The 23,203-nt window shown below is 39.5% G+C and overlaps 1 long non-coding RNA gene across 1 annotated transcript in view; it reads right to left on the bottom strand.

Moving 5' to 3' along the window:
* The window catches only part of LOC128937630 (uncharacterized), a 78,033-nt gene that overhangs the window by 15,790 nt on the left and 39,040 nt on the right, over positions 1–23,203 (bottom strand). The window lies entirely within an intron of this gene.

The raw sequence follows: 23,203 nt of genomic DNA on the forward strand, positions 1-23,203 counted from the left end.
TTGCAGCAAGTTGCCTTCCACCAGCATTCTTTGGGCTGCAGAAGGCAAAAGTCAGTACAATGCTGTGGTTTACCAATGACCATGCATTATTACACCTTGTAACACACATGGCAATTGCCCAGAGTTGCAGAGAGGCAGTGCTTGATTAGGAATTGCTCCTGACAGGTGAAAACAGTGTTGTCAATTAGTGGGGATTGCCATGCAAATTGCCAGCGGCAGGCAGCCTATTACCAGATATAGACCTGTGAGGAGAAGCACTGTGAAAACAGACTGAGTGCACTGTCACCTCCAGGGCTGGTTGCCAGTTCCAAATGTCAGGACTGTGCTACTGCAGGTCTCAGAATCCTGTCCACTGTAGGAGCCACTTGACATCTTAATAGGCTTGCCAAAACAAGAAGTATTAGCTATTCAAACCCCTGTTTCTCTCTTGCACCAACAAGTCTCTTGTATTTTAAACACTGCTAACAGCACTTACTGACAATGCAGAAGGGTGCTCAGCCCTCAGGAAAGCAGCCTTGCTTCTGTCAATGCTGGCATGATAAGTAAGGTGGAGAGGAAACAGAATGAAAATATTTAAGCCTTATTTAGTCTCAGCAAAACCTCTGGTAGTTCAGCCTGATCTACTGCCAACCCTCTACATCTGGACTTGGTTTCTGATGAAAACATCTACAGAAACAAATAAAGTGATATATTCCAGTCCTAACTAATGAGCAAAGCTCAGAAATAGTCTGTCATGACAAATGGAAACTATTCTGTTACAAATAGCAAGAACTTCCACAGAGATGGGGTAAGAAAACTGATATAAGTGCTGAAGTCCTAGAACTCTCTTCCTAAAAGATAATTACAAGGGGAAAGGCAATGCTGCATTTCAGTCAGAGCAAAAGGATACATTTCTCTAACATATGACATCTCAATAACTTCACAGTAACTCTCAGCTAAAAAGTCCCTCTTGCTGGGACTAAGCAACAGTCCTCCTCGCTCTGTCAATGGAGAAATTCGAAGCACCAGCAGGATGCTTTGTCTGAAGTCCCAAAGGAAACCACAAGTAGCCCAATGAACTGTGTCTACAGTGCACTCAATTGTCAGTGTACTACTGGAATGACAAAGAGCATCCTTACTAATACAGCAAACCCTCTCCAGGTTCTGCTTCTCCAAATAAGCAAAGTGATTTGGGGTTTCATGTCTACAATAAAGATAATAGGAATTAATTAATATGCTTATACAGCAAAGTGTTGACTCCCTTCAACAGAGACACTCCACAAGCGTGCCTACAGGAGTATGCAAACAACATAATGAAGAAATTAGATTACTCTGAAAAGAATCACTCTCTACACAATAACTGCTCTATGACAACAGGATCTTGAAGCCAGTCCAGGAGCAAGCAGAAGTCACCTCTATATCACAGCTTTATTGGACTGTGTGAAACAAGTTACCTGCTCAGTGTCTTGTGAAGAGGAACCCATCATACACGCATGGAAGCACCTTCCATCCAAACAGTCCCTACCAGGAAACAGCTCAGGTCACATCAGTGAAGTAATTCAGCAGATGACAGAGTGAAATCCACCATTGCTAATAGACAAGGACACAGTATCTTACTACAACTTCTTCCTCCTCCTCCCTCAATAAGTTACTAAAAACAGAACACAAGCCCTCCTGATGGAATGATAAATTTGGTCTCCTGACATTCTCTGTATCAAGGAAAACACAGTATGACTTGGATACCAGCAGGTACAGGTTTCAAAAAGCTGAAAAACAAGAACTTGTCCCTGCAGCTATTTAGCTCTGTATCCATGACCTCTTTCACTGAACAGAATTAAGTAGTACTGTAATTTTAAGGATGTAAACAGCTACAATTTTGGGGTTCTGAAGAAGGACATGCCTTATGCAAATGCCATTGGATCTTACTAAATAGATTTAACTTCACCTCAGCTTGTTCTGGATACTTATATATTTTGAAAATTCATAATGATACGATTTCAACAATTACGTGATATGTTCAGAGCAGAACTCCTAATTAACAACTGTACACACGCTAAAAGGCTAAATCCCACTCAGGTCTAAGTAACCACTGAAGATATGCACTCAAAGCATTTGTAACACAAAAAATCTAGTATTTTTAAATTCTCAGAAACTTAAGATCTTGCAGAAATCTGTAGTTTTCATTATCTCTTCATGACCCAGTACTTTCTATTTCCCAATGTGACCAGCTATTCATTGCTTTCCCACAGTAAGAATCCTCAAAAAAACCCATGTTGCCAAAGTGTGGCTTGCAAATCAGCACAAACACATACAGAACATTCATAAATCCTCATTCAAGATGCTATTGATTCTAAAGATGGACATTTCACATGAACAAACATGAGAGACAAATAGTAATGGTAGGATCCACTTCACCTAACTGGAATTAGTAAAATGTCAGGCATGTAGACAGTTGCCTCTGTAGTCAATAGTGAGTGACAAGGGCTTTGAAGGGACAAGTAATCCTGTCCTACAATGAACACATAAGCTGGAACAAATCACCACATGGCAGTGCTTGTATTTCTCTACTCATTATGGAAAGAGCCTAGAAACCTAGGGTTTTTTAACAGAGATGTGAATTTCCTCTAGGAATCACAGCAATAAAACCTGTCACAGCCTCAGGTGGCAGTAACGAAGATCATAAGATGTGGATCACAGCACACAGGCAGCATCACACATTTACAGGGCTGCTCTCATTCCCTGCAACATGGAGACACTTAATCCTTTACAGAAGGAAAGGGAACAACTGGCACTGAACAGCCCTACAGGTTTCTTCTCCCAGCAGAACAGTATATGCAGAGCTGGGGAGCATCAGCTTGTAACAGACTTAAATGTGTGGGTTTTAAAGTTGTGGTTTGTGTTGGCAGTGAGATCGTTTGAAGCCAACCATATTTGGGGGAAATATCACAGCTAAAGGGGTCGATTCCAGACTGGAAATATGGTTGTACTTAAAATATAGACCAATATGGGCTATGCTGGAATATTCAGGATCCTGCAGCATTAGGATTACTAACCAAATGGCAAGCAGCACAGTTCCTTGGTGAAAGTGGAAGGTCTGGAATGGTAAAACAGCAGTTTCATGACAGGGTCAACCTTTCACCTTCACAAAGGTCCCATGGGGACTGTGTGGCTGTGCATTCAAACTAACTAAAATCCTGGCACCCCTCTCTGCTCTGACAGAGATGAGGTCAGGGCCCATCTCATAAAAGCTGTGTTAGGGTCTGTATTCCTCAGAGGAAAAATTCTGCACCCTGGCTTCAGCCATAGTCCTAAAGATGGTCATTAACCACTGGTGGTCTCTGGATACATCATCTTCAGAGCACTGGGAGATCTGGACAGCTGTACAAATTGTAAGAGCATAGCCAATAAAGTGTAATGCATTTAAACATATGCTGCCCTGGACATCAGAGAAGGTAAGTAGCCCTCTCAGCTAGTAACACAGTTACCAGGAAAGTGCAGATTTACTCATTTCCAACCTGCTTTACTGCTCCTGTGCTAACAAACACCCAAGGCAGTCTTCACTAACTGTAAAATCAGGCTGCATTCCAGGAACAGTCAATATCAGCTGTATTTAATAGGCTGTTCTGGTGGATCCTGTTGTCAAATTCTCATGTTGACAGATAAAAAAATACAACATCAAAAGAAAGAAATATAGATTATGTCCATGAAAGTTGTTGTACATTATTGATCATGTAAATCCAGAGAACGTTACAGAATGGAAATGGAATGAGGTGTTTCCTGAAGTAACATTTTAAACCATGACCTTTTTTGCACCATACTCATCTATTTAAAGAGATGGCAAAAGCCCTGTGTCACAAGGCAACCCCACACTTGCACAGAATAACCATGCTGCATTTTTTATTTACTATCTGATTTTGTAATTTTGTACACAAACGGCCTTTTCCAAGCAAGTCCACTGACTACAAGGCAGTTGCTTATGTAGGCAGAGATTTCTCTTTCAGGCAAGGGTTTTTAGGTATCTGTTAGTACATGTTTGTATGTTCCAATTAAATTGAATGCTTGCTATTGTAGTCTCTGAACTTATATAACAACTATTTCAGCTCATGTAACAATAACACTTAAAATATATTTTTATTTTTGTTCCTGCTAACAGTTGTAGTATAAATTGAGTGATGTGATCCTAAGCTACAGAGTGATATTAATTTGAGCTCTAGAGTATCAAAAGGAGAAGAAAAGGCAGTTCATCTGGGTAACAAAATGCTTCATTATCAGTCTGCAAAATACACGTGACATTTAGAAGACCATGATCCTCATATCCTTTTGAACTTTTACAAGGATCTGTTACAAAATACCATTAACAACTGATAGATTCTGTAGTGTTGGGACAGAAACAAATTGGCTCCCACCAAGAGTCTTGTGACCTGCAGCATGGTTAACACGGAGCCAACACCCTCCTGCAATGATACAGTCCTGCACAGCAGAAGTCCTCAGCACATGTGAGGCTCTTAAATTCATGAACAACACATCATCTTACTAAACTGAATTGCCTGAATTTAGGATAGTTCTCACCGAGATAAAATACAATACAAAATTTTTACTGATGAGGTTAGTTCAAGTTAATGATGCAAGTGGACACTTAGGCAGTCCTGAACATCTTCAAACAGCTGGACAAACATTTCATTACCTCTGTTGCATTTGTAGGTAAATGAAGTAGGTACATGATACTAGGCTTATTTTTATAGCAGAAAAACACAGAAGCTGAAATTATTTAAAAGCGAATCTGTTTGTTTAATCTTCCTTCCCCTGAAGTCAACGGAAAAATTGTCAGTCACAGATTCGCATTTCCATGGGATCCCTTTATATTCCTGTGGTAGGGCAAAAAGCCTAGTTTTAAGTATCTTGACCCTGCCAGGCAGTGTAATGGAGTCTTAGTGGAAATAAGAATTAGGCCTCCATCAGCTTGAATAGGAATAGATTTACAGAACTGCTGTGTGCTTTTGAAAATTCCACCCAAAACAAGCAGATTATTTGACCAATAAGACCAACAGGCTTGTGACAGACAGTAGAACAACTCAGTTCATCTGACATTAGTGAGCACTAGACCAAATCAAATCCCTCAATACATTTCTAGCTTGGAAGAGGGCTCAGATACACAGAAGTCTTTAAATTATTTTAAAAGACATTTTTAAAATAGAAATGGTATACAACATTTGATCCAATGCTGATGACCTATTACCAAGCTTCTCAAAAGTAAGTGCTGTCCATGACAAGCTACTTTAAGGGAAGAACAAGATAGATATGCAAAGGTTTCCCATCATTAAAAGACCAATAATATTAACCAAGTTATTTCAATAATGTGTGTAAAAGATGGACAAAGGCAGAAAGGAATCTTGTAGAAATAGGATTCCAGAAAGGATCCTGGCTAAGAAGGTGGGCCTGAATGGAGGGAGCATTGAGGCTATCTACCTTTGCTGGATATCAACCCACTGCATGCACTCTATATGGATACTTAATTTCTCTAGCTTCCAGCATGATTATGACTGAGAAATGCCCGGCATGAATATATATGTATGACTTGGGGTTGAAACTCTGTCTCAACAAAGCACCCAAGTTTGTTTAGAATTCTATCAGCTCAGTAGGTTGCTCCCTCCACCCTCCCCCTTCCCCCCCTCCCCTGCCAACAGTGGTTACACTTTAACCATGTATGGAAGAGTTTCCAGAGGTCTGAGTCGTTAAAACCTACAGAGAATAGAACAACTTGGCAAATACGAAATAAAAGCATTTTAAATGGCTCTGAGACAGCATGCTTCCCCTTGCTACTGAAAATGTGATAGATATGCTCCCATTTCTGTGTAGGAGGTCATAATCTGAGGTTTTGGACAAGTCTATAAACTTAACTACACACAATGTGCCCCCAAAGCTGTTCGAATACAGACTAGCACATCAAAACCTGCAGGAAATCTTTTGGTGTTATTTAAAACAACAAAACAAACAAACAGCTACAAAAACACAAAAAACCTACACCCCAACACTTAAAGTAGTAGTGCTCTGTGTTATCTGCAGACAAGCTTTCTGCCAAGCTTGAACATGCCAAAAACTATGATTATTCTTGGACAATTTCTTATTTACAACCCTTTAGTGTGCACGGAACAGTGAAGTTCTGCCATTTTTAAGAGTCATAGGTCACAAGAAAACCACTAACACATCTCCTCTCACAGCACATGGTTTATGGGGAGAACATTACAGCTATCTTCCTCTTCCCTACAGGAAATAGACATTAAAGAAAGAAACAAAAATCCAACACAACATTAGGAAATTATGCAGGGCACAGGAGACATTGTATAGAAGCTTACACAATGATAAGACATTACCTAGAAGCGTGCATGGACAACATTATGCCCCTGGTAATACTGTAAGGTGCAAAGAGAACTAATGAATAAGTTTCCCCTCTTCCTCCATATTTTAGAAGACCACCAGACCTGCCTTTAGAAAAACAGATTTTTTGATAATGCTCCCTTTCAAACCTTTTAGGATGTTCAGATTCAGAAAGTTGCTAAGTAATCACAATTCACTGGAATATCTCCTCCCTGAAGATAATTCAGGGGGACACACAGAACTCATTAAGGAATTCAGGAAATCTAAACTTTATTCCCAACCTTCTGCAATCACTGCACTAGAAAGCAGCATCTCATTTTCTCAGTTAGAAAAAAGAACTAAAACTGCTGGTCTCCTTGTCAAATGCTTAAGATCTTAATCAACACCCTATAAAAGCTCTGGACTTCTATCATTGTATTGAGTACTCAGTCTCTCCATCTGAAACCAATCAGATTTTGACATTTATTTTTCATACTCTCCTGGAATATTCCAGACAACATTTATATCAGTTCTATTGCTGTAAATCCAAGTCATGGGCCTCATCATGGAATCTGATCAATGCCACTACCTGCAGCCACACAGATCCCAAACAGAAAGTGTGCTTTTGTCTGTCCAGTCACAAAATAATTTAGGAAGTGTAACACAGAAAAATATAGGTCCTAAGTGATTCCCACTGCCATTTTACTTCTGGCAGCATCATTAATGATTCCTTTACTTCTAAGAACCCCCCTCCTCTCCTACCCAAGCCATCGTGACTTTGTGACATGAATAATTTGGGAAGAATAAGAATACTGTATATATTGAAAGAAAAATGCACCTATACCTTTTTATTACTTCATGAATGATAGCCTTTCTATGCATTCTATTCTTCAACAAATTCATTAATTTAATGAAATGTTTAAAGTACCACTTCTACATCACGTAGAAAATCATAGTCCAGTAATACCGTCTATAAATCTTTTCCTATTTTGTCACATAGAACATGTTAGGGCACTGAGTGAGGATGAAAACTCTGAAGAAGTGTCTGAGAGCAAGCTGCAAAACAGATTAGCAAAGATTTGAGTGCCAAAAGCTTCTCATAACCTGGCAAAATTATGAGATATAGACAAAAAAACCCCCAGATTTCAGACTCTATTCTCTGTAAAAATTAAGTGGGTCCTAGAAGTCTTGGTTGCTCCAAATATATAACTGTGGGAATTCAAAAACTAATCAAGTCAAGGCAGGGATTTCTTATAAAACATGACAGCCTGAGTTATGTGCTCTTGGTCCTGGGGAGCCTACCACATACAGAGCCAATAGATTTTAATGAAATCTAAAAATAATTTTAAAAGTTATATTAACACATAATCATGTGTTAAACATTACTGCGGCGTGCATAGTAAGGGACATCAATATTTAAATCTGTGCTTCCCTCCCTTTAGATATTACCAGAAATTACAATCAAAAATAAGAGACAAATTTCTCATTTCTCTGTATTGATTGAAGAGAAGAAAAAAAGACATGCCCTGTGTGACAGATATGACTCTTCTCTATTAAACCTTTCAGCAGTTCTTTAATTCAGTATATGCTTTTATATGGCTAAATAAAGATAAAGCAGTTACCTGAAAAGTTTTCATAGTACAATATTTTTTATCACAGCATTACCTAAAGGTCCAGTCAAATCCTATCCCTAACGTGCTAGGTGTTATAAAACGAGACACCTTACCAGACTATACAGACAAATGAAGTATCATTACTGCCTATCATTCATAGGTAGGGAAATTTAATGAACACAGATGAAATAAAATGCTACAGATCACACAGAGTTAGATATTAAACTTGCTCCTCTTAGTGAGCCTCAGTTCACTGGCAAAGCTCATTTTCAGCGGCCACAGGGGAGGCTGGGCAAGGCTGCTGTGCCCAGTTTTGCCTCCATGCAGTTATTTCTCTCACTTGTTGGCCACAGACCATAGGTGTGCAAGACAGTAAATCATCATATGATGGCCATTTAGAGAGGGTATTTTACATAAGGGGAGACCATTCAGTCACCTCAAAGGAGTCCCAATGGAAATCTCTCCTGCAGAGCAGGCAGTAAGCTCTCTACAAGATGCTTTAAAAGCTATTAGCCACACTCTGGGTTCTGGCTCTTCCTCTAAATGATTGCCTCTGTTGAACTGTGTGCCTTAGGAAGTTGCAGAATAACAAACTTTGCCACTTAAATGTCAAGAAAATATTCTGAAAAAACTTTAAAGAAAACTGAGTCATGGTATTCAGGGCTGCTCAGCCTCCTGAGCTCAGACCATTAGCAGCCATCTCAAGTCACTGATGGGAGAACTGGGAAAGCACTTATGGGTGCTGCAGAATAGGATTCCACCTGGGAGCAGCAGCAGGGAGCCTTTTATGTGCAACAGTATATAATGTAGCTCCAGCCTTTCAGAGTGACCATAAATTAGTAAGCAAGAAGATAAATACCTAAAGGAAGCATTAAAGTTTAAGTCAATCATGAGAGAGAGACAGGGTTACTATCTTCAGCTACCACCCAAATCTACCTAAACCAAGGTGGTTTTAAATGATCCTGGATCTACTATAACCTCCCTCTGCTTAATTTAATCTTGGTTTTCCCAACTAGAACAGAGGGGCTGTTCGTACCCTGGAGCTATGCCAAAATAAAATTAATTTCTTTTGCTAATTTCTTAAACCAGAGCATGTGGAAGAACTCCAGTATCCAAAAGCAGTTGCTGGGCTCTCTCCACAACATAGGCTACTTGTGGCCATGCTGCCTTGCCAATCTCAGGTGAGGACAGATGCAGGTGATTACTGGAGTAGAATAAAATTGGAAAATGAGAATGTAGAACCTGCCCTGATATCACCCACAATGCTTGTCTCAAAGTCCAAGCATCTGGATGATCACACACACTTGAACTTTTGAAATGAAAGAATTCCCATATTTATACCAGAATAACTAAGAAAGACTTACCCTAGGTCTCATTCAAAATGTTTGAAATGTGCTACTAATTATTGAGTCAAATCATCAAGTTTGAGTCTGACCCTAAATTGTTCCAGCTGCAACTGAAAAATCTAGAATCAAACCCAAACTTAAGTTTCAAAGGCTTAAGGTCATCCTTGACTTTCTGTTAAATTAAGACAATCATTTAAGCCACAAATTAATTAAATTATGAACAGGCTTAAAAATGAGCCCATCTTACTTCCAGTTTAAGTTAAAAAAAATCTCAACTTGAATTTGCAGTTTATGCATAGCATCTCTTACTTTTTTTTCAGGATATTCATTTGGGGAAATTTAACAGGCAAGAGATGCCTATCTGAGAATGGGATTGATCAGGAATGCAGTTACAACAGAAATAATTTCAGCAGACCATAAAAGAGAAAGAGGAAAAAAAAAAAAAAGAAAAGCCTACTACAAGAACAGTCGAGCAAAACACAAGTGAGTGAGTTTGGGCTGTTTCCCAGTACTCCAGGGGGAATTCTGCTATTTGCTGAGTTCAGTGAACATAATCTAGCACAGAAGGAAAAAAAAAAGTGCTGCTGCTTTCACCATTTTCTCAGTTCAGCTTCGTATGGGAAATCATATAAAAGACAGAAAAATTATTGTATTATTATGACAGCACACAGAGGCTTGCAAAGCAGATGTTCTCAGCACACATAAGAGGGACTGATTGGACTCTGAATAAAACTACACAACCAGAATGAAAAAAATTAAATCATTCAGCTGGCAGAGAGGAATCAAGAAGTAGGGGACTCAAAAAGTAGTTTGGAAATAACATCTCTAGTGATAAGTCAGTCTCATTTTGTTAAACAGCAAAAGGGAAGCAATACTTTCCACTACACTTCATAGACAGCACTATTTGAGTAATTTTCCTCCAAGAATCTCAGTATGCAAGTCTAAAGAAATTAAAAATTGTTCAGAACATACACAAACAGTTAATAGGAAATATAAAATTAAGTAATTGAAACAAAATCTACCCCCAAGACCAGCAGATACTCCACAAGTTATTTATAGAAAATTTATATGAGATTGGAAAGCTCCTAAACCTTCTGCAGTTTTAAATACTTACTTCTTGCTGCCAAAATCACATCAGTGGAATATCCAGGAAAATTTTTTAAATATTGCATTAAGGAGCTTGACTAGCTGAGAACATGATGTAGCCTTTCCTTTGGACTGTCCAGCCATAGGCATTTACTCATTCAACAGAAGCACAGAGCGTGATCCTGTAGTGCAGCCTTTTACATAGGGATACCAAGAAGAGGGGAGGGAGGGGAAAGCCCTTCCCCAAAGACTTAGTTCAGCCCACTCATTAAAATACAGAGTGGAAACAGCTGCTGTAGAAAGGAAGAGGATGTCTAAGCAATTTTTTGTTAACTTTCATAGGTGTAAACTCATTTCATTCTGGAGTCTCAGTAAGAAAAATAATTTTTCTTTTGAACATCACTCTTCATCTGGCATTGCTCTTTAAGAAAGTGACTCTAGCTCCACTTAATAATAAAAATAACAGTGTATAGTGAGCTCTTAGTTTTCAAAATCATTACATCTCACTAGGGGAAAACAGATCCCTAACAGATCTCCCTCTCCACCATGTAAGCTCTAGCACAAGTACACGTGTGCTTTATACCACTTGAGTCTTCACACAATGTAATATTAATCTCAAATTACTTCCCACAAGAAGTTCCAGGCAAACAACAAATACGAGCTCACTGATAGCAACATTTAGAACTGATAGTGTGTCTCCTACAGATTAGCACCTCAAAGTTAAAACCAGATAAAGAACAGAGGAAGGAGGTAAGAACAATGAAAGCTCCTCAAGTGCTTGACCAGGAGACACTGGATAAACAAGGATTCTTCAGTCTGAGAAAGAGTTGGCAGAGGGGAGATGAGAGAGTGTTCTATTCAATCGTGAAATGCACCAAAAATGCTAATCTGAGAATGGCAGCCCATTCCTTCTGGTAACAAGAACCAAGGGACACTAAACCTAATATTTAGGCAGAAGTTTTAATATAAACAAAAGGAATTTATTTTTCACATCATTCATGGAATGATTGCAGAGCTTTTTTGCTCATGATCTTGTAGAAGTCCACTCTGTGAGCAAACTCAAAAAATTACATTTAAAAAAAATGAAAGAACAGTTCTAATCCTAGATTTTTTGGCTTGGGAAGCTATCAACCACAAGTTACTAGAAGGTGTGGATATCTCAGGTATGGCAACAATTTGAATTTTCCCTCTACATGAATCCTTCCTCTAAACCAGTGACACTGACCGCTGCCAGAGCAGCAGTCTACGTTAGAAGGATCTTTGAACCACAACTGTGCCCATTCTCATACTTCTCTTTATCTGGTTTTCACAACACTCTGTAATGAGAAATTGCCTGTATTATTAGGTGGGGAATTAACTATCTACATCAAGGCCCTGAGTAGAACAACTTTTTGGAAATTTTGACTGGTAACCATTATTCAGAAGGTATGTACTATCCATAAAAGTCATCCTGAAGGGACCTTCTATTTCTGAAGGGCAGCACCCTTTCAAACTTCTGGACTTGTGACTGTTCCCTGTTCACTCCAGTACACCCACTCCACTATCTACTTTCATGGCCAAAGTTATTTACTAACAGGACCTTTTCCACAATGATTTCAACAGCTATTACTCCTATTTCCTGCTCTCTGCCTACAAAAACTAAAGCATGCTGATAGTGAAATCCTACTGCAGCAAACCTATTTGCTGCAAATAATACATATGTGCTTTTTATATATTATCAAATAGCATTTTTTGGTGTAAGGCAAGCTGATTGTTCTTAGAGCAGTAACTAGCAAATAGATTGTTCAAAGTTGTTGTTTTGTTGTTTGCTTTTTTTAAAAATAAGAGATATATTTTAAAAATACTCTCAGAGTGGCCATTATGCGGTAAAAGGGTAACTGTCCCCTGGCCTTGCTGGTACAACAGCCTGTCTGAATTAATACTGAGAAACAAGATACTTTTACGCAAAATAAGTAAATTGACTTGAGATTTTTTTCATATCAGGTCTGAGAATATCAGATAAAAACCCTGTTTCACTTCTCTGCTCCTAATTTTAAACAGAGGCTTCAGAGCTTTTTGTCTGTCTCAGTGTGTTTAATGTTTCCTGGAGGCCTGCAAAGGCATGCAAAATATTTTAGTTCAGGGCCTCTATATGGTTGTAATAGGAAATAGATGTCTCCCTTAAAGAGAGGGGTTAGTATAGAAACAGATTATCTGAACGACAGCAGAGTCTTAAGTGTTTATTTCAAAGGGAAGGAAAGGACAGATAAATATTTACTGCTTTCTGTTCACATTGTAAAATACAGACGCTGCCCATTTTCAGTTACTTCTTGTTTAGTAATCCAGGTTATTGTCTATCCTGCTCTCTTGGTCAGGATTTGTCTTGATGTTCAAAAAAGTTCTGATACCATCATTGACAGATACATCCTTTAAGCTGCAGAAGAGTTTCACAAAGAGAAAGCTGCTCTAAAATGTGGGCTGGTCAAGATCTTTATGTTTGTACAAGATGTGTGGTCACCAGAAATGAATCACAGACTTTTTGCTCTACCTGGGAAAATGCACATTTCCTGTGTAAGGCTCACTGAAATAGCCTTTTGGAAGAATGCTGAAATAGCCTTTTAGAAAAAATCTGAGCGTTCCAGTGCTAACAGGCTGAAAAATGGTGGAGACACAAATGTAAAGAAGGGTTCACTTCTTACTCCTATCATCCCCTCTCTCACTTGATCCAACCTGAAGGGTAAGTGCCATCCCCTCCCCAGCAGGGTAGAGCATGATAGAACAAGAACAGATGTTCTCTTTCCTCCTGCACAGATCTTAATCAATAATCTTCAGGTCCTGATCTTTGATCCATTTGTGGCAGGAAGCTTTGAGTCTGAGTCTCCTATTTCTGTCAGATCCACCCTTTCTCCTTTTCACTCGCTCATGTACCTACTGCTAGAGAAAACAGAATTAAAAGTAACTTTGGGACAATTACAATTTCCTAGATGCAGTCCTATCTTCCCCATCTCATAACTCGACTAAAACGCATGAGCTCTCTCTTCCTCACCCCTTCTTTCCCTCTTTAATTAAAAGTTGCATGGTAAATCAAGAGGAATCCAGAGGGGCTTAGAGCAAATCTTCCTTTAGCTGCAACGACACTCTTATATAAGAAGATATTAAGGAAATGACTGATGGAGTTAAGTGCAGTAGGTACAACTCAGTAGAATTTGGTTATCAAAACAACAGCCAAGGGGCAATCATACATTCTGTTCAGTAGATGAATGAGAGATCAATACCAATGGGACATATTCTAGGATGCTTCTGTATGCGCAGGCATTCCTCTTCACAAAGCAACTTTATTAAAATCCCCTAAAATAAGCAGACTTCTGACAATTCAATAGCTGGATAGGAAGTCCCTAAGGTGTTAAAGAGGAAAATGGTCATTCAATAAATACCATTTTCTTCTGAACAAAGTACTTTAGCACAAAGACTTCAAACACAAGTGTTTTTACAGATCTGGGAAGTTGCTGTCATGCTTGAAGGTGCAAATGGATAACCTTCAACAGGCCCAGTTGATGAGAGTCACACCTGTATTATGAGCTGAAACAGCATAATAAATTTTTGCAGCAACTGTAATCCAACAAGATTTTCTGTGCAGCTCCTCAGTTTTCACGTTGTCTCATTTTAAAAATACATAATTTTTTAAAGTAATAAATCACGTTTGGGATACCAGTGAATTTCTCCCAAATCTGTTTTCTCTTTACCCTCTTTTCCATTGGGTGGAGCAAGGAGATGAAAAGGAAAGGAGAAGAAAGCTATTTAGATCAAGGAAGAGGAAACAGAAGAAAGGAGAACAATTTTTTCAAGGAAAGGAAGGGATTTCAAAGCTGAGAAGTGAACACTTTCTGTCTCATTCTGGAAACAAAATGCAATTATTCCGGACATTAAAACAGATCTTCTTTTGCCACATTTTGTTATACAATTCACATCACCTTCTGGAAACCTACATAATTATTCAAATTCAATATTGAGAGGGAGAGGGGTGTTGCACTATAAATGAACTAGATGGCCAAATGCACCAAAACAACAACCTTGGACTTTTGGTTCTGGAATGGTATGCACTGTATTACTAGTGATGCTATTATCTCTGGAAAATTCACAGTGATTTTATTAATATCTGTAATTATTAACTTAAGACACATAAGGTTATTAACTTTGGCTTTAGACCAATGTTTCTATGACATAATCAAGGTGTCCATGGGATCTTTCCCAAATTCTGCCACATTGTACTTTTTCAATCCATTTCTACAGTCTGTCTTGAAAAACAGCTTTGTGTTTCCACAGAAAAAAATATCACCAAAAACTGTTGGTGAACAACATCTATCCTGACTGGTCTCTCATCACAAATCCCTAAAAAGTGGTAAAGGGCTACTGCCCTTTAACTAGCATCTGCAGGCTAATCAATGGGCCTGAGAAATCAGACACAACCCTAGATTCTAAATGCAATACTTTTGGATAAGCTCTCAATTCTCATTTTCAGGCTAACAGGTACTAACATGTTCCTCAGCAGTGTTACCATTCAAAGAAACAAGCATTTCTTCAACAGAGAGCAGCAAGTTGTCTATGCCCTGCACTTTACATGACCATGGAAGATAAAGTTCATTTTGACTGAGGTCACCACAAACTGCAAGGCTTAATCTGAAGTTCCATGGGATATTTTAATACTTTCCCTGAGCAAAGAAGGTTCACATTTCTCAGAATTCGTTAAAAAATGCACACTCTTTATGGAGCCAAACTGAGATTGACCTAACTTGGACAACTGGCTGGCTGAGGCAATGTGATCAAGCATCTTAGAAGCTGAGCAGAACCTCAATAGTCCCAATCTGTTCAGTGGATTGTGAAGCCTCTCCCTTCCTGCTCCCTTCCCCACCCACCTTGAAAGCACTCTGCTTTGGGAGTGGCTGTTCTCACCAGGGAAGCGAAACTTTCTTTTAATGTGGTTCACGGAAAGTTTAGCTGGTTTTCTTTCCCCAACCCACCTAGGCTGGAAAAAGACATTAGTCCCAACCAAAATCCAGTATAATAACTGGCCATCTGTGGACAGCTCTTTTCAACTTGCAAGGAAGCAATCCCACAATTGCAATTTCTTGTGTCTCATTATGATAATGGTGGTGTAGCACAACCACAGAAAGAGCTGAACTGGAATTGAGTACAATTATTGCACAAGCACTTTCAGATGCCTTCATCCAAAAAAAGGAAAACAGGGATTAGATCAATTCTGGGGTCCTCTAAATATAGGAAGAACTACCAATAAATTCAAGAGTAATAGAGGCAATGAGCTGCAGAGGATGAATTTTGTCTTTAATGATACACCATGGCATATTGAAACTGAGCTGTGCAGTATAAACAGTACAACCATGAGGCATAATGAATGGATTTATTTCTGATCCAAAGTCTGCTATCAGTAACATGTATCATGTTACTGCTTTCAATGAGCTTTGGGTCAGTCTCCCATGAGCACCATGTAAAGGATATGAAGTCAGACAACGAGAGAAACAAGGACAGCATAATTTCAGCAATGTATGTGGGGGTAAAATTTACTTTCCAGAAAAATAGGACCTGGGAGACGCTGCATATTATCAGATCACTGATTTACATAAAGCAAAAGCTTTTATCAGTACCAGAAGCCTCAGGGTCACATAAAAAAACCAATCAGCAATTCCAGGCTGCAGCTGGGTATTCCTCCTGTTTGACAAAGGCACATAGTAGCTTCCCCATGTCTGTGAGGCTCCATTTATTCTTTGCTGGGCAAGTTTTCAGCTGGATTCATTCTCAGTTCACCTGATCATGTCACATCAACACTAGAGCCAGCACAAAGTAAAGGTGAAGTTGGGATAGGGCCATATTCTTTCAGTAGCAGCCAGGACTTGGACTAGTTTACACCAGTCCTGGAACCACAGATCCACAGAACCACCTAAAAGATCTTTTACAGTTCAGTGCAGCAAAGTAAAAGCCAAGAGAACAATTCAGGTTTAAGAAACCACGTATTTGGGAATAAGTAAGCTTGTACTTCCAAAGCAATGCACTTGACCCTTCTAAAGAGCAAGAAACAAAGAACTGAACTGACACCTAAGGAAGAGAGGAAGGTTTCAAAGCCCTAATATTGCACCATTCCTCTTTGGCTGGCTTAATGTTCTCCAGGCAGATAATTTTCCTCCTGATTACAGGGTGATATTTCCCCCTCCATGAAGGGCACACAATTTCTGATAAAAGGCTCTGTATGTTTACCACCTACCCTGCTTTCAGCACAAATCCAAAGAAAAAACCCTGCTCCTTTCCCTGGGATGAGTCTAACTCAAAGGCAGTGCACTACCCACAGACACTCCAAATTTACGCTTTCATTCTAGACCAGAGTGGTCTCTTGGTCACAAAGTTGCAGTCTGGGTCCTCCCTCTGCCTAATTCTTTGATTTTTCTGAAGCCCTATCCTAGCTCTGCCTCCTTTTCTCTCCTGTTTATCACTGCAGCCCTGTGGTCCCTGGTGGTCCCTGCACACCGCACAGCTGCTCCTCCTTCCGTCCTAAGTTAACTCTAAAATATCTCCTTGGACCAGATGTTTTCCACGTGTTTCACTCTCTATTTTCTTCCCCACCCCCACCCTGTTCCAAGGCAAGCAACAATCTATCTCCTTGATCCTTCAGATCCAATCCTGAAGTATCCCTTAATCAACTTGTCCGGCTTGGTTCTGTGGCAGGCAAAAAACAGGTCTCTGCTTTTTCTTCCATGATAATACATGGTCAGGAGACAAAAATAAGCCTTAATCTTGGCACTGCCTTTAGTTTCCATTTCACCTTCAGATGATCAGCTTTGGCTTTGGTATTTTTTTGGCTTTCTTTCTGGATTAAATTTTATTTCTTGGAAATATTTTGTTAAGCACAATTAATATCTGTATCACTTGCCACTTTTCTTTCTAATCATCCTTCTGTTTATTAGCTGCCACTGAAGGTTTATTTACAGGTACAAATCAAATTAAGTTCATAGGTACTTCACAGGTCCCATCCCCCTTCTCTGTGACATTTTCCACTCTCCATCTGTCTTCCCTTGGCACCAGCGCCTGCAGTGGCAGTAGACATTTATACAAATTACCACCACTCTGCTTCATCTCTCAAAAATCGGTTTCAATATCAGCCCAATTCAAGCCAGTTTCAAAAGCTTTTATTAACTGTAGATCAGATCTAAATTCATTGAACTCCAGCTGGACCAGTACTGTAACACTCATTTTAAGGCACTAAAACTTCCAGTCACTTCAGGTTTTGCAGGAAAGGGATGGATGCAGCGTTTCCCTCCTCTCCCGTGCAATGTAATGCTTTTCTGAGCAGGCCTACTCACTTTAGCCCAAGTCCTGAACAAGGTCATCAGTGTACCAAAGGAGCAGTAAACAAACACATTCCATAGGCTGGTGGGCCACAAGAAGTGGGTGAGCATCTGAGAACACAGCGCCAAATCTGCTGAGAGAGACATCAGCAGAAGATCCCAAGCACCTCCAAACCTGAAACTAGAAACTAAAGTCACACAGATTTTGTCTAAACCACAGGCAGTCCACAAAATACTTGCCAACAGGGGTTTCATTCTTTCAGTCCTGGCTCTGGTTTCAGTCAGGAGCAGAGAGTGGCTGGTGGCTGTGCAGTTTCTGTCCCTCACAAATGGCCTTGAGCTGGCCAGAGGGGACAGGGCAGACAGCCTGAGCAGCCCCCTCCCTTCACTGGCAACCGTGTCAGAGGACAAAGGCCAGTGGCAGGACATCCCTTTTCTGACAGCATTATTCCTGAATTTGCTGTCTCTGGGAAAGTAGCTCTCCAGCATGTGATTTCCCACATACCATCAGGGCTCCAATAAAAGCTGTTGCATTCAGCCAAATGTTTAGTACTCCTCTGATATCTGTATATTAAAAATTACTGTGGGGGTGAGGGAGAGCAAAAAGAAGTGTAATAGTCTGAGAATATTAAGTGTAGCACTGGGTGAAGAAAAATTTTGCTTTCCAAACGCCACATGCAGATTAATTGCAGGAACAAAATGGGTGCGTAGGCACTGAAAAGCCTTAGGCAAAGTGCTGCATTTCATTTTCTGCATTACCCAGAGTCTCTCTCCAGGACTTGAGCTGTGTCACTTCACTTTTTGATATTTCATAAACAGGCAAAAGTTTACACTAATGCTATATATTTTTAAAGGTTGTATACTCAGAGTCTTTCACTATGCCCACTAAGAGGGTCAAGATTGTATGCAATTTAATGATGAACCTGGCTGTGGGGAAATTGCTGGGGAGTCCTGCTGCTCCCAATACTGCCAACAGACAGCAAGGAGGAAAGAAGCAAGTGATGGCAATTCTTTCTCATCACCACCTATCTCACTGCTTCATGTACACTTCCACTTGGACAGTTTTGGTTTTAAAGAGCAGAAAGGATGAGTTTTGAGGGTGGGTGGTTTTTTGCTACTTGTTGGGGTTTTGTGGTTTCTTGGGGTATTTTTTGTTTTGGTTTGGGTTTCTTTTGGGCTATCTAGTGCCCTAGACAGTTCTGCTCAATGCCTGCTCATGTTATAACATCACTATTTCTCTCTTCCTATAGAGTTCACTAGACTTAGAGATTTATCAAGATTCCATTTGGCTGGAAGCTCATTATGCACTGTTTCCTATAGTTCCCATATAGAACACATTTCAAGCAACAGATAAAAATATCTGTACCACTTTTTGGTTTTCAATTCCTTGATACTGCTGTTTAAAATGAAAAGGAAAAGCTGTGAAAAGTCTCAAGAATTTAGTATTAACCTAGGGAAAAGAAACTCAGTTCTAGAAGCACCAAACAATAAAATAAGCTTCCCAGGTACAGCAAGAGAAGGAAATAAAAGTGTAGAGCTCCAAAGACCAAAAGGAAATAAAGAACGCTTCCATTTTGATCAGGACAGACCAAAGAAACTATACGTATGCTTTTAAAGAGAAAGACTTCATTCTGTTCTGTCCCATCCTCAATACCTGCAAGACACTTTCTCTCAGATCTGCATACAGAACACATTACTTGAATGTTAAAAAGTGACAAGAGAAAATCCTCCTATCCATTCCTGGCCATTTCATATTCAAGCTTATCTCACAGTTAATAAATTCATTTCCATTCTTTACTACCTCCTAAACTAATTATCATTCTTCATTTCCCATTTTCACTCTTTTTACACTTTCTGATTTGTTAGTTCCTAGACCTGCAAATCCCTTTCTCCAGTCATCACTGTCTCAGAAATCACTTTTCCTTCAAACATTTCTCACCCTTCCTCCTATAAGCAGCTGTTCTCTATGTTATTATCTAGCCAGGATTGAGACTGGAGACTCTACAGTGCAAAGAACAGGTCTTATTTATGTTTGTGAATCCTTGTCTAACTTTATGCTGCTGTGTAAATGTTTAATAGGTACTAATGCATTTGCTGGAACAACCTGCGTTGCTAATACTCAGTGGACTGTTCGGATACAATCCCTGCTGAGTGTCAGAAGCTTCTGGAATAAAACAAAATGCAGTTTTTTGGTGACACTGCAGTTTCAAAGCTAAAGGAGCCAACAGCTGAAGTAGTCTAACAAACCATGCTAGTACCGGAAATGGCCTTATCTACTCTTTCCACGTTTGAAACAGGATAGAGCTGGAAAGCCAAGCACTGTGGATGTGAGTTCGCATTCAGCTACAGCCACTGTACCTTATCTCCTCTATGTTATCTATCTCCAGACCTCCAAGGTCACATTTTAAACAAATATTTCCTATCTTCGCTCTCTCCTTAATGTTGGCTGAAGAGAATAGAATGGTCTTGTCCTCTTTTCACACTGGTATTGGCATGATTTTCCTGTGGGCTTGACTGTATCATGTCCTGTGTAGAATTAATTGTGAAATAGAAACCCCAGTGGCAGATCAGATGCATAGTTTTTACTTCAGGCACCAAATAAGAGCTGAGTGATTCATCAGCACAAGCACACCACGCAAGAAGCAACTGCTCAAGCAAACAGGGAATGAATGATGTCTTGGCCTCAGAGCCAATGAACAGTGATGCTAACATGGAAAATGCAACAAGGACAGCAGGAGTGTCAGGCCTATGTGTCATCAAGTCTCATGCTAAAACTCACAGAGGCAAACAAACCACATCAGAAATTTCCACCATTTGTGCGAAAGGAAAACTTCGAGGTTTGTTGTTTCTGTATCAGATTGTTCCTAATGGTGAGACTGGTGATTACAAGTCTTATCCCATAACCTTAAAAATTTGTGCCCTGTTGCCATGAAATCCAAGGATATAAAGAGTCACTGTTGTGGTGTGTTTGTAGGGGCTCTGAAATGAGGAGAGCTGGGGGGCGCCCATCCAGGCATCCCCTTCCAACACTGCATCCTAGCATCAGGTTCTCTTTCCTGTTAATTTTAATGGAGTTTCAAGAACAGTACTCTTGATGTCTTAGCCTTGAAAGAGAATCTGACCAAGAAATTAATTGAGAAGGTTTTCCCAAGTGGCAGTGTGCATGTGCACTAGGAAAGAAAAATAGCTAAATCTGGTAGAAGCAAGTCCAAGCAAAAGACAATTCTATTAGGAAAAAATCCTGTAGGAGCAAAATCAGTTGGACTTTATACAGCTTCTTCTGCGGCATAAAACGTATACCATCACTTCAGTCTTTAAAAGGAGATTGGACTAAGCAGTACATGCATTGCATGCTCTGTGCATTGCAGGGCCACAGCTACATCAGCAGAACTGATGAGCTAATAGCTCTCTTCTCTTATGTTCAAGATTATGCATGACAAGATTTCAGTACTAGTCAACATCTATTTTCCTGTAACCAACAGAATTTTCAGAGTTCAGATTTGGTGTAAATTACAACCTGCTTGGGAGGAAAGCTGTGCATGATTCATGAAGTGATGATTATTACAGATCTAAAGGAAGAAGCATGGAGGAGAAAGGTTGCTTGTTGCAAATGAGTTAGGGACACGGACTTTCAAAAATATCAGAACAGAAGCACTTTAGAAAAATCTGCCCCTGTCTGACTGAAAGCTGAACTCTTTAAAGAAATTCTAACCCAGTTCCAAATGTTCAGCACTTGCAACAAAATCTGTCCCCAGCTCTCTACCTGCTGTAACTGGTGCCAGGAACATTTCTCCTAAAGATGTAATAATTTTCATGAATTTTCCAGCTTATCAAATATCAGAGCTCACATGTGAGAGGATTTTCACAGCACAATGTAAATGTTTTGGTGAAGCCCTCATTGTTTGAGGAATATTATTTTCAAATAATATTAACTAGTGCATTGTGAGCTGGACAGGTGGTACAATGCCTTTGTGCTTAATGCAAACTAATTTGAAACAAAGAGAAGATGGAGATCTGTTTGTTGTTTTATATTGCCTCTAAAGAAGACAGTTTCAAGTACTCAAATAAATAATGAATAGAAAACTGAGCAATTAATCTTACATGATCAATTCAGAGCTCGTAGATTGTAGAAACTCTGAATGTGTTGCTGAAAGTCTGCTCTTCACCTGTGAATTATTTTTGTCAAGGAATCCAGACCTAATTCACAACAATGTATTTCTGTAGAAACCATAAAACTCCTTTCATAAAGGTTTTGCTTTTTCTCTAATTCCTTTAAAATGTAACCAGTTTGGACTAGATACGATTTGACTAATTTGCATTCATTCTGGTATGAACCAAATTATGATGCCTTATGTATTCACAGTAGAGTCCTGTCTACAAAAGGTTTGTTTCAAGGATGAACTGGTGAGCCTTGGGGACTAAGAAGCCCTTTAAAATTGGGGTCAAGCCAGGCAGTTAGATTCAAAAATAAATAAATCCATTTGGAGACAAAGGCCTATTGTATACCAGCCTTCCAGGAAAACCCATGGGTGGCTGAGAATTACTTGGGAAAACAGTGGAAATTAATTCCGACCCATTCTCAGTTCTTTCTTCCACACTGAAAAGAGGGGTCTATGGAGGCAGAAAAACATTGGTGAATTCTCACAGGGTCAGGGAATACCTGGCATTGTAAATGCAGAGCTAGAAAACATTCACATTTCCTGTACCACTGAAAGAGAGAACCCACACCTTCCCTGCCTATGGCTCATTGAGAACCCGGGCCACCACCAGCTCCAGCTACAAGAGGGTGGTGTATACTTAGAAGGTACAGAGAGGAATAAAAATTGCAGTCAAAGCTTATGTGGCACAATAGCTCAAAGGAACCACTTCCCACTCTCTGTTCAAAAGGAAGAAAAAAACCCAAAAATACAACTAAACCCAAAAAAGAGTCCCCACTGTTCCTCATCATACATTGCTTTCTGTTACTAGGCAGGCACTGTCAAGCTGACATGTACAATTTATTAGAAATTAGAATTTTACTCAGAAATTTTGCATTCATATATATATATTAATCATTAGGCTAGATGGTTCTTTACATTTGTTCAAAAAAAGAAATATCATGCTGTATTATGGGCTTTTAAAGTGACAATTATAGAAAAACACTATTCTTTACTCTTAACTTTGCAATCATATGTTAATAATTATCACCACAAAAGCTAGTTCAATTCTTCCAAGTTATACAACCAACTAGACAGCAAAGACAGCTTTGAACCTTTGAACATCAGGTTTTTATTTACCATATTATCCTATTTTTAGGTCAAAACTTTACACATTTGCTGAAACCACTTTCTCTATGTCAGGCAGTTCTCCTGGTAAAACTCCTTCAGGTACCAAGCTGCTGAGGAGGAACAGTACAGTTTTGATTCAGTGCCAAACTAGAAATCCAGACATTCTTACAGAGAGTGAGGAAGACTCCCAGACTTGGCAAGGGAAGGAGACAGTGCCTCCTTTATGC

Source organism: Melozone crissalis, unplaced genomic scaffold (genome assembly GCF_028551555.1).
Source record: "Melozone crissalis strain CALT ecotype California unplaced genomic scaffold, PUWL_Pcris_2 ptg000019l_1, whole genome shotgun sequence".
Lineage (NCBI taxonomy): Eukaryota > Metazoa > Chordata > Aves > Passeriformes > Passerellidae > Melozone > Melozone crissalis.